This window comes from Corapipo altera, unplaced genomic scaffold (assembly GCF_003945725.1).
Source record: "Corapipo altera isolate COAL_440 unplaced genomic scaffold, ASM394572v1 23, whole genome shotgun sequence".
Taxonomy (NCBI): Eukaryota; Metazoa; Chordata; class Aves; order Passeriformes; family Pipridae; genus Corapipo; species Corapipo altera.
Window position 1 is genome coordinate 18317204 of NW_020884878.1, and position 10467 is coordinate 18327670.

At 46.0% G+C, this 10467-nt stretch overlaps 1 protein-coding gene across 3 annotated transcripts in view; it reads right to left on the reverse strand.

The window, feature by feature from the left end:
* The window catches only part of GPATCH2L (G-patch domain containing 2 like), a 45393-nt gene extending 38851 nt beyond the window's left edge, over window positions 1-6542 (reverse strand). For 2 of the 3 annotated variants that reach the window (XM_027637870.1, XM_027637863.1), the window contains exon 1: window positions 6526-6542. The gene's annotated coding sequence lies outside the window, so the exon portion shown is untranslated. The remainder of the gene's footprint in view (window positions 1-6525) is intronic. The other variant, XM_027637869.1, reaches the window with a different exon arrangement.
* Window positions 6543-10467: the final 3925 nt, after the last annotated feature.

Consider the following 10467-nt stretch of genomic DNA (forward strand, 5'->3'; position numbering starts at 1 on the left):
TCACCAGTGTCTTGGTGTGACTGGCTGTATCTACTTGCCTTGTAAGAACGGTCCCTTGGACACCTTCAAAGCCCAGTTTCTCAACACTGTCCAAGCTTAAACAGCACCTGAATGTGGACAGAAATGGCATCTGGGAGGCTCTGCAGATGACAAGGCCCTCCCTGGTTCCTCTCCCTGGCAGCTGGTACAGTCTGCCTTCAATTGCAGCCTGCCTTGGATTGCTCCCATCTGGAGGTGCCAGTCCACATCTGTGGGCATCTGTGTGAGATGAGTGACAGCAGGCAGGCTCAGTGACAAAAGCTGGGTGAAATGGGCAGGGAGGGGAGGAGCTTCTCATGGAGGCTCTGGCTGTGTGTGTGTGAGGTAACAATCAGTGAACACCAGCCCCAAGAACACAGAGAGGACAGTGCCACAATCCAAACATGCTTACAGAGCTCAAGCTTCTTTTCCTGGTGTTTTGTACCACTGGCTTCATGGGAAATCCTGTTAGTAAAGGCCATTCAACTGATCTAGTGGTAGCTTTAGCAGTGGATCTAGTGGTAGCCCTTTCTGAGTAACTGGGCATACCACTATGAATTAAGAATATTTTACTATTAACAAATATGAGGAAAAAAGGGAGGAATGCCACTGTCACCAGAATAAGTGGCTTCACAACCTCACTGAGGATTGTCAGGTAGGCAGCAGTGAGAGATGCTGAGGGAAGGGAACAAATGACATGCGGAGAACCCAGGAACTTCAATGCAGGAGCTCAAGTTAATCAGTCAATTGCAGAGACAGCTCTGTGTCCTTCCCTTACACAGTGGGTCCCATCCTAGCTTTACATTCCGGTGTCATTCCATGGATGTTGCCAAAGAAGCCAGTAACAGTTCAAATTAGTGACTCCCATGGCCCTGGAAGAATGAGTCACCACATGCTCCTTTGACAGACATTACTCCAACACCACCAGTATCGATGTGTGCTGGTCTGAGGCAGTTGTCTGGCAGTGCTGGGAGTGGGTGGAGAAACCAAACTGCTGAGGGAGTCAGAGCAGGAGTGGAGAGAGACAGGAAAAAAAAAATGAAATTTGGTGTTTTCACTTCTTTGGTGTCATTTGCAGGGCAGATATCCTGTCTGCATTCTTTTACAGACCATGGCAGTAAGTACTTTTTTCTCTACAGTCAAAGCTCCTTTCTTGGCCCAATATCAGGACTCCTGCCAAAGGCTGTGGGACAGAGCAGGTCTGTTTATTTCTGGTTACTGTTTTACAAGCATCAGGTGGTGTTTGCCTAATATGCTCCAGTTCTCAGCTGTGTTTGAGGGTGCAGTGAAACTCAGGGCTACATTTATGTTCCTCTGAGCAATCTGCTGCTATTGTTTGCATCTTTGGTATTCATTTAGTATGGACTTAGCGGATTCCTTATAGTCCCAATAATTAGGGATAACCTGTATTTCAACGTTCTGTGACAGACCTGTGCTTAATTTCCAGTGTCCCTAATACACCGTGGGGAGATGTCTGAAAGAATAGGCTATGAACTTGAAGTAATACCAAAAGTGGGGCTGGCCTATCTGTAAATGTTGTATTTTAATCTCACAGTGGGTCAAGCTACCCCTATTAAATGTGGGCTGGATTTATTGTTTTCCCACAGCACCTCTACATGGGGCCAAAAGACCTCACTTGTACACAGCAAATGGAAGAGGTTTTCAGGCTTAACAGCAACAAATTGATGTTGTATTTTAAAACATGAATCTTTTCTTTAGACTCACTGAATCAGAAATTCTCTGGTCTAACACTGCTCCCCTGTACTGTCAGGCCAGCAGGGTCTACCAAATCATCTCCTCCAAGAGTACTGCCCCACTAGATGCTCTGCACCTTCCAGGCCTGGTACCTGCCTTCACACATCCAGCAGTGGATGGACAAAGTCTGCATGGTAGAGACTGAGTGAGTTGAAGTGAGTGGAACCAGAAGGTTTGTGAAACCTGGTAGGTATGAACCCTCCTGCCAGTATTGTGTGCTGAGTACTGAGTAGCAATGCAGATCCTACCTCAGTGAGGATTCACAGGGACTCCAACACCTCTAGTAGTCAGCTGAGCAATGACCATGTGTGGGATACATGGCTGAGACTTGTGACAAGGTGCCACTCCTGCTGATATGGCCAAGTCAAACTCTTGATTGCTGTGAAGAATACACTAAATATAGGTGTGAGGCAACATAATACAAACATGATTATTACTGAGACAGGCAAGAGACAAGGTGTCACATATGCAGAGTTCCTCCAGAAAGACATTTTAAAAATTAAATTGGCTTTACTTGGATTCTTCTATGGAAAAGACATTTAAATACAGCAAGAAGAATGTTAATGCTGTAACTTGGAAGCAGGAACTAAATAAAAAGATAAACAGAGGGCAAGCAAAGCAGGAATTAAAGAACCACTAAATGAATTACAGGATGGTACCAATGATGCTGGTGAGGGCTGGAACATTGTGGATGTTAATGACGTTGGGCAGGAACTGAGTGGTAGCTTGCCCTCAGCAAGAACAAGCGGTCTTTCAAAATCTATAGGCCTCAAAGCAACCCAACACAGCCAAGTGTAGGGATCACACACAAGGACAGGTGAAGCCTCGAGGAGGCTGGAATTATGTCTTTTGCCGTTATAATGATTGCAGGTTTTGCTTCCTGAAAGTCCTCCACAGACTCTCTTGTTCCTCTTCCACTGTCCCTGCATCTTCTGATAATCTGCCTGTTTGTTGCAGTGAGATCAACTAGTGCAAAGAAGAAGAGCAGCAGATCTTATATAGAGCTGCAGGGCATGCCACAAGTCTACATAAAGTGGGCAGGCAGGGGTTCCCAGAATGCCTTTCCTTATTTGAAGGGGAGGTGAAGGTGCTCTGGGTATGTGAACTGGGCTGGGTGTTTCAGCCAGGAGCGCACTTGTTGACTGGCACCTGTAGGTTAGGGTGGCCCAGATGGCTTATTTTTAAACATGGAGCTAATATGCATACGGGATCCATAAATGTGTAGCTTTAGAAAGCAACCAAGAGGACAGCATTTTCTGAATCACATGCAACAGCAACCTGATCCCTGCCTCAGGCTGCACTTAAGCTCTCCCTGCCCTCCAGACGAACCTACAGCTATGGCTCTCCTCCCTTATCTCCACGTACTTGCTCCTTCCTCCTACCACTGCTTTCTTTCAGCACAGTGTACTTGCCAGCTCCTTGCCTCTTGTTGCTCAAGACCCAAGTAGAACTGCTGCAAGCCCTGCCCCTTGAGCAGATCCTGCTCGCTGCCTTTCCTGGCTTTTGCCAGCTGGGTGCTGTCGCTTTCCACAGCCATTCCCAGCACGGGACCCAGGCACACCCTCCTCCTACCTCATGCTGTGGCCAGGGGAGCCTTTGGTGCTGACATTGCCTCCCTTTTGAAGGGTTGAGAGCACTTCACAGTAAGGAACAAGGCAGCAGCATGGATCTGTGGGGAGGGGGAGGGGAGCAGTTCTGACAGTCCCCTTCGAATTATAAACATATCCTCTTTAAATACATTTCTAAGGATAACATTTGTATTACTGCGTCCTGTGGCTGCTGATAGGGCCCTGCTTATCGCCTCGGTCTCTCCTCCTTTCTCTGGGCTCTGCTGGGAAAGGTCCCTATCTGGAGCCGAGCTGGCAATCCTCCGCCAAGCAATTGTTTCAGTCCAGGGGAAAAATTAATTTCTGCCTATCGTTAATTGAGAGAATTGTGTAGAGAGCTGGAAGGGGGGCTGGGGGGGGTAGTGGGGGATGGAGTGGGGAAGAGAGAGATCGTGTTATTAACAGTGTCCCTTTCATAACCAAATACCCTGATTTCCATCAGTGAGATGAGAGGCTCATTACAGCAAGAAGGTGATTAGAGAACTTGGAGGAGCTATCAGGCTGAGCAGGAGAGTGGCAGGGAATTCGGGAGGGACTCCCAGCAGAAGGGCAGCCGCACCAGCCAACCATCCCCTCTCACCCTCATTGCCATCTCCTCCACCCCGCTCCTCCATGTCAGTCCCACTGACCGACCCCCTACCCACATCTGAGGAAAAAGCAATTAAGAAGTTCCAATGATCATCAGTTTTAGTGGCTGGAGAGATGCTCTATGTGGTGGCAGAGCCTGCACACTCATAAACAAAAGCCTACTGGAGCTGGCCCTTCCCTGTTGGCCAAAGAAGAAGATGCACAACTGTTGGCCTCTCTCACAGCTACACAAGGAGGTCATGCATGGCTATTCAGAGTGTCTCTCATTAGCTGATCCCTCAATAAGTGGCCTAGGACCCCTGATGACTCACTTACAGAAACAATGTACAAGTGCAGGAAAACTACGTCAGACTGTACTCTGATCCAGCTTTTGCACCATTCTTTCCATGTGTGTCTCAAGATATTTTGCCTGTTTTAGAGGTATCACTGCTGTGACACAGCCCACCAGCCCCCAAGCCATCTCATGTACCATGTTTATGTCTTCATGAATTTGCTGTCCTTCAGCTCACAATCACTCCCCTGACAAATAGCTACAGAATCCCCTTGATTCCTGACATTGCTAGAAATAACTTTCTCCCTCTTTGTGAAGGTAAGCAGCCTTGAAAATTCATCCTGCTCACATAAACTCTAGGGGATGGGACTAGGATAAAATGTTGAACTCCCACCTAGCATGTGAATGATTCTATGAAAAAAAAATCCCATCACTTTAATTTTCATTCTCTTTCTAATATAAACATTTGGCATCCCAGACAAATTTGGAGTGGACAGGAAGATAATATTCTACTAAATTAGAATAATATAACCTATTAGTCCCATAGTTAATATTAGTTAATGCTTTAATGATTATGATTTTTTTGTTGTTAGTCTATTGCCAGTGACGTACTTAAGAATGTCAAAAATCCTGGTTTGAGATGAGAAAGGGTCTTTGGCAAAGTCCATATTGAAGAGAAAAGCTGCAGCAGAGAAGTCAAAGTGTTGACTGAGCACCAGCAGATTAAAAAAAATTATGGGGTCTGAACTCTCCTCTTCCTTTGACAAAAGCCTTTCCTCTAGGCTCAAGATGAAGGGCAGATTGTCCCACTCTACAGGCTCAGAAAACTCAGTTCAGGAAGATACTCACAATAAATTGATGTGAAAACAGAAATTTTTCTCATCTAGATCATGCAGGAGACCGTGAAGGCTGACAGAAGTGCTCACTTTCACAGTGTATGGAGTTCTGCATACAGCAGCACAGACAATCTCTCCCAACTCCCAAACCAGGCAGATCTCCTACCCCTTCTTAGCCTAATCCCATCTACCCGTGACCATGTGTTGAGCTCAAGTAATCTCCAGCTCTTCAGGGAGATCCAGACAGAAGCAGAGAGAAGCAGACCCTCCACACAAGGCAAGGCCTCCCATTTAGCACCAAGTTTCATTGCTGACAAATAGAGGACACGTCCAGGAATATATGGTCTCTTGTAAAGCTAGCTGGAGGGCACAGTGGTCACCAAGATCCATTCAATCCTTAGGAAGTTCTCTTCATTCACTTATTCCCATGAGAAAATTATTGGCAAAGAGCAGGGCCATAATAGACAGTTAAGAGTAGGTCCAGAACCAGAGTTAGAAATCTTTGAAGCCAGAATGATTTGTGAAAGTCTGTATATTTAGCCTTTTCTCTAACAAAGTATCCATTTCTTGCTGTTTTCTTGTGCAAATCAGCAGCAAAATGAAAATGGAGAAGAATATCTGCAATACATATCTTGTATATTGAAATTTGGGGCATGCCATCTTCTCATGCCACCTTCTTCCAAAGATGCTAAAGGCTTAGCCTTGAATTTCTAGTATCACCAGTCAACTAATTAATAAAGAATCTTCCTCTTGATTAATAGGTAGCTCTGGTTTAATAAAATTGTTAATAAAGCCAACACAGGCTTAATGACAGCCCCTCAGCTAATCTGACCTCTGGCTAGAGAGGTTCTGGAGACAAACTACAATAGCACAATAGCCAGTCTGACCCAGGGACTAAGCACTCAATCCTGGGCAGTTGAACACAAATGCCCTCTCTCCAAGCCTTAAACAGATGAGACTCCACTGAGATTGCTGTAAACTGGCAGCCTTCAGCTTTGGATAGCCGGTCTGAGCTACTGTTTTGCACTCAAATAGCCCAGATTACCTTCAAGTGGGGAAGTCTAGGCCTTGCATCTCAAACCAAAAATGATCAGGCATTTGCAAACGCCTCTACTACTAGCTCTTTTCTTCCTTAGACAGTATTCTGCCACCATCTTTGTAAGGTTTCAGCATTTAGGTCTGAGGAAGAACTTGTACATTTGCTTCTCATACTCTTTCTTTCACTCTCTCTCTGCAGCCCATCAGAAAATAGAAAAGGGGAGACATGGTATGGTCAACCTCCAGCTCAACACATCCCAGGCTGTGCAGTGTCAGCTTAATGACTGGAGTCAGTTTTAAAGAAGAGAGCATAACTGAACCTCACCAAAGCATTCGGAAATATTTCATCAAGTAAGAAGAAAGCTCCCTCACACACATAGAGCCAGTCTCTGAAACCCTTCCTGGTGCTCACACTGCTTGGGCACTGCTGAGTGATGTAGAGGCCACAACAGTGGTTAGGTGCAGCCCTTGAAGACAATGGGATGAGGATGATAGTGCAGAAAATGTGTTCATAGGGCAACTCTGTGCTCTGATGATCTCTGGTATCCCAGGAAATCCCAGAGCAGGGCAAGGTGTGATAGACTCTATTCTGACATAGAGAACATGTATTTTCCAGCATATTTTCTCCAGTTTGGCCCAGACAAAGAAGTAAGATTAGCCAAACTCATGGAGTGAAAGAGAGTGTGACACCTATACAAAGAGGGACAGGCAAATAAGCAGAGAATATGAGAGAATTTTAGGAGGAAGAGTTTGAAAAACAGAAATGTGACTACAAAAAGAGGAGAGTAAGGGTGAATTAGACAGAGAGAGATGGAGACATGGACTGTGTTTTGAGGAAAGAGCATAGGGGGAGAAAGGAGGGGGCAAAGTCCGAGGCTCTCAGTGAGTTCAGAACAATCTCTATTCTCCACAGCACTTTCTGTTTAAAAAAATAAAAAAGGAATGATGGAGAAGGGGAGAGAGTCAGACAAGTTTAATGATGTGTGTTCAAAGCTCAGATTGGAAAAATGACAGAGAAAAGCAGCCTGTTTCGGCTCTAATAAATTGTTCTTTGCTGTAAGAGACGCCTGTCGCAGCATTAATACAGGGCCCTAATACACGGGTCAGGGTTAAGTAATTTTCTCCGGCAACTTAAGCGAATAATGAAGCTGGCAGCGGCTAGTGGCGCAGTGGGAGAGATGGCCCAGGCCGCCGGCACTTTGTCTTCATTTATTATGCCAGCTCTCATGATTTGGGTACTGGCTGCAGCGACGGGAAGCCTCCGCCGAGGAGATATCGCTTCATTTCGGCAAGGTAATGAAAGCTGGGATGGGGGGAGGATAAACCAATTTGCTGGCTGACATAGGAAGGAGTGATTTGCAGACCTGGCTAAGGGAGGGGGGCTACTAAGCAAGAGGAAGCACAAGGCTAAACCAAGGGGGTGCTCAAGGCCCTTCCTTAGATAATGGCACCATGTGTTTGTGGGGAGGGCAATGGAGCAGGACCAAGCAGGAGGGGATGGTGCGGTGGTAGTGTGGCAAACGTCAGGACTTGATGGTGTGGGGAGTAGGGAAGAGCCACCAGGAAGAACAGTGGGGGCAGCAGAGGCTGATGGAGGAGGAAGGAGCAGGAGCAGGTCCAAGGGCTGGTGGAAGTGGTTGGTGAAGTAGAGAAGTACATGTAGTAGTGGGATGATGGAAGACAAGCAGAGAGCAGCCATGTGGAGGGGAGGCAGAAGCAAAAAGCAGGGTGAAAGGCAGAGCAAGGGATGTTGTCTTGGCACTGTGGGGAAGATAGACTGTCACAAGCAACTTGCCAAAGCATAGATACTCAGGAACTGAAGTACTGGAGCTCACTGAAGTTTCTCCCTGCTGAGCCCATCAGTCTTCTACTGTGGAAAAACTGCAAATGAAGTAAAAGAAGTCCTGCAGGCACATCCTTTCCAAGAAGAGGGAACTTCTGCCTCCTGCTCTTCAACCCCACCACACGGGCACAGGAAATCCACCTCCAAGTGTACTTCCTCGAAGCAGATTAGCAGTGGCTTAATTCCCAAAACCCATCACTCTGACCAGCCTGGGCATACTATTTGCATGCTCACAGCCCCCTTTGACTACTCCTGCACTGCTGTCCTCTCTTCTCAGCCTGAGAGGATATATGCCTAGAAGTAGGATGGCATCGTAGTCTCTGCTTTAAAATACCTGCATCGCTCAGAGCACACCCCTACCTCCTTCAGTATCCATGCTTCCCATTCTCAAAACATTGAAGGGAAAGGAGGCAACAGAGCCCTGGCTGAGTCAAGTCTGGAACTCTTACATTTTCCTTTCCTTCCCTCCCCCTCTTCTCGATGTGGGTTAAGGATTTCCAATAAAGACCAAGTGTTGGAGGCTTAACACTGCAGTCTCTGGAGAAGCAGGCCAATTTCACACTAATCTTCCCCATGAAGGGAGAGAGCATCGGAAGCAAGAATTACATCAAAGAGAAGTTAATGCTGAGAAGCAGACGACAAAAAGGAGCTGCTTTCAGTTTCAAATGAATACACACAGCTGGATTAAGAGATCAGGCAGCTCAAAGCCTGTATCACAAGCTTTGGTACCCAGGATTTAGCCAGCAGGGAAGAGTTCTGATCTGGGGGCTCTTCTGAAAGGAGAAGAGAGTCTTTATGGAGCACTGCAGGTATTTGAGAAGAGCTGAGTAGAAGACACAGAGGCTGATCTCTTATTCTGGCCTCCACTGACCTCTTCTAATAAATATCATGACAGACTCAGAAAATGAGATAGGTTTGCACAACCTACATAGCTCCTGAAGCCTTTTGATTAGCAAACAGTTACCCCATTATCTCCCCCTGCCCTGCACAGCCCTTCCTCCCACTTTGGTCTGGGGCATTGCAGTTCCATGGGGAGTAACCCTCTAGGTGCTGAAACGCAGGCAGTCCTTTCCCCCATAGCAGGAGGCGTGTTCAACTTCAAATTCAACTCGCAAAGTCAGCTGAGCTGCTGTAATATAAAACACACCCTCCAGAGGACGGGAGAGCAGAGGGTGATTGCAGTAATGTGTCTGTTGTCCCATTTTAAGTGGTGCCAAAGTAAGTCCCAGCATGCTCCCCCCGCTAGGAGTCTGACAGGTGTAAATCCCACGATGAATGAAGGCACCGAGCCCTACAAAGCTGGTGTCTCTCCACGCATCTCCGCTCTGATTGACTTGTCGGCTCTCTAAGGCTGACTCTATCAGCTCCTTGCTGCCTCCAATTCCAGGCGTGATTTAGTTTGGAGATGAGAGGTGACAGTTAACATTGGTAGTCGTCAGTGTAGATCAGACACAGTCACGCTGTCTTCTCCTGGCTCACTCTCAGCTCCTCCCCCACGCTCCCCACTCCTCTAGTGTCTCCCACTCCTATCTGTTGCTCTTATTCTCCCTGCCTATCCTCATCCAGTCCCTGTTTACCACCATATCCTTTTGCTTCCCATCACCATTGCCAGAGCTCAACATCAGTAAATTTTCCCTTCTGCTTGTCTTTTCTGTTCCAGAACAAGAGACTCCTAATGCCTTCTTCAAGGAAACATCTTTTGTGCAAAGACTAGGAACAGCTGTTTTGGCTTGTCCTTTCCAGTCCCCTGTAAAGCAAAGTGAGGAATATTTAGCAAATATTCTATCTGACAAATTTAACCTATTTCTCCACTGATGGGTTGTTTGTTCGAGTTGAATTCTCTCAAGTGTATTTGCTGTTTGAAATTCACCAAATGGTTTTGAGGCATGAATCTGGGCTTGAAGACAAAAGAAAAAAGGATTTTGCACTTGGTGTGTGAGATTACATCTTACTTGTTTGGTGTGGAAGAGCTATTTTTAGTCCATATGCTGTAATATACTAGATCAGCCCTACAACCCAGGTTTCCAACACAAATACTCAGATTTTCCATCTGGAACTCCTCCTTGATTTAAAATTTCCGGTTCATCAAACATTTCCTGCCAATGTCACTACCTGTAATCCTTTTAGAAAAGGAGCACAAGGGAAAGGAATTCTATTTTTAATTACAGTTAATAGTTGCAAAAGATCTTGGATGTATTTACACAGCTCTTTTTAACCCAAGTAGCTTTCTACTCTGTGTCACTCATGGTCTCTCATTTCCCAATCCCATTCAGTTTCAGTCCCTAGTACTTTAAAGTGACAAGATTTCTTTAAGCCACACTGAAAAAGGCAACTGTTCCAGCATCAGGAAACAGAAGGTGACTCAGTGGACAATACACTGGTTAGGTTAATCCTTTTCAGTTTCCAATTCCCACCCTTCTAATTTTCAATAACATCTGAGATAATTTCCAGTAAGGTATATTTTCCTCTTTTCCAGGGGATGGTCACCCATCAACATAGGTTTTACTGTAG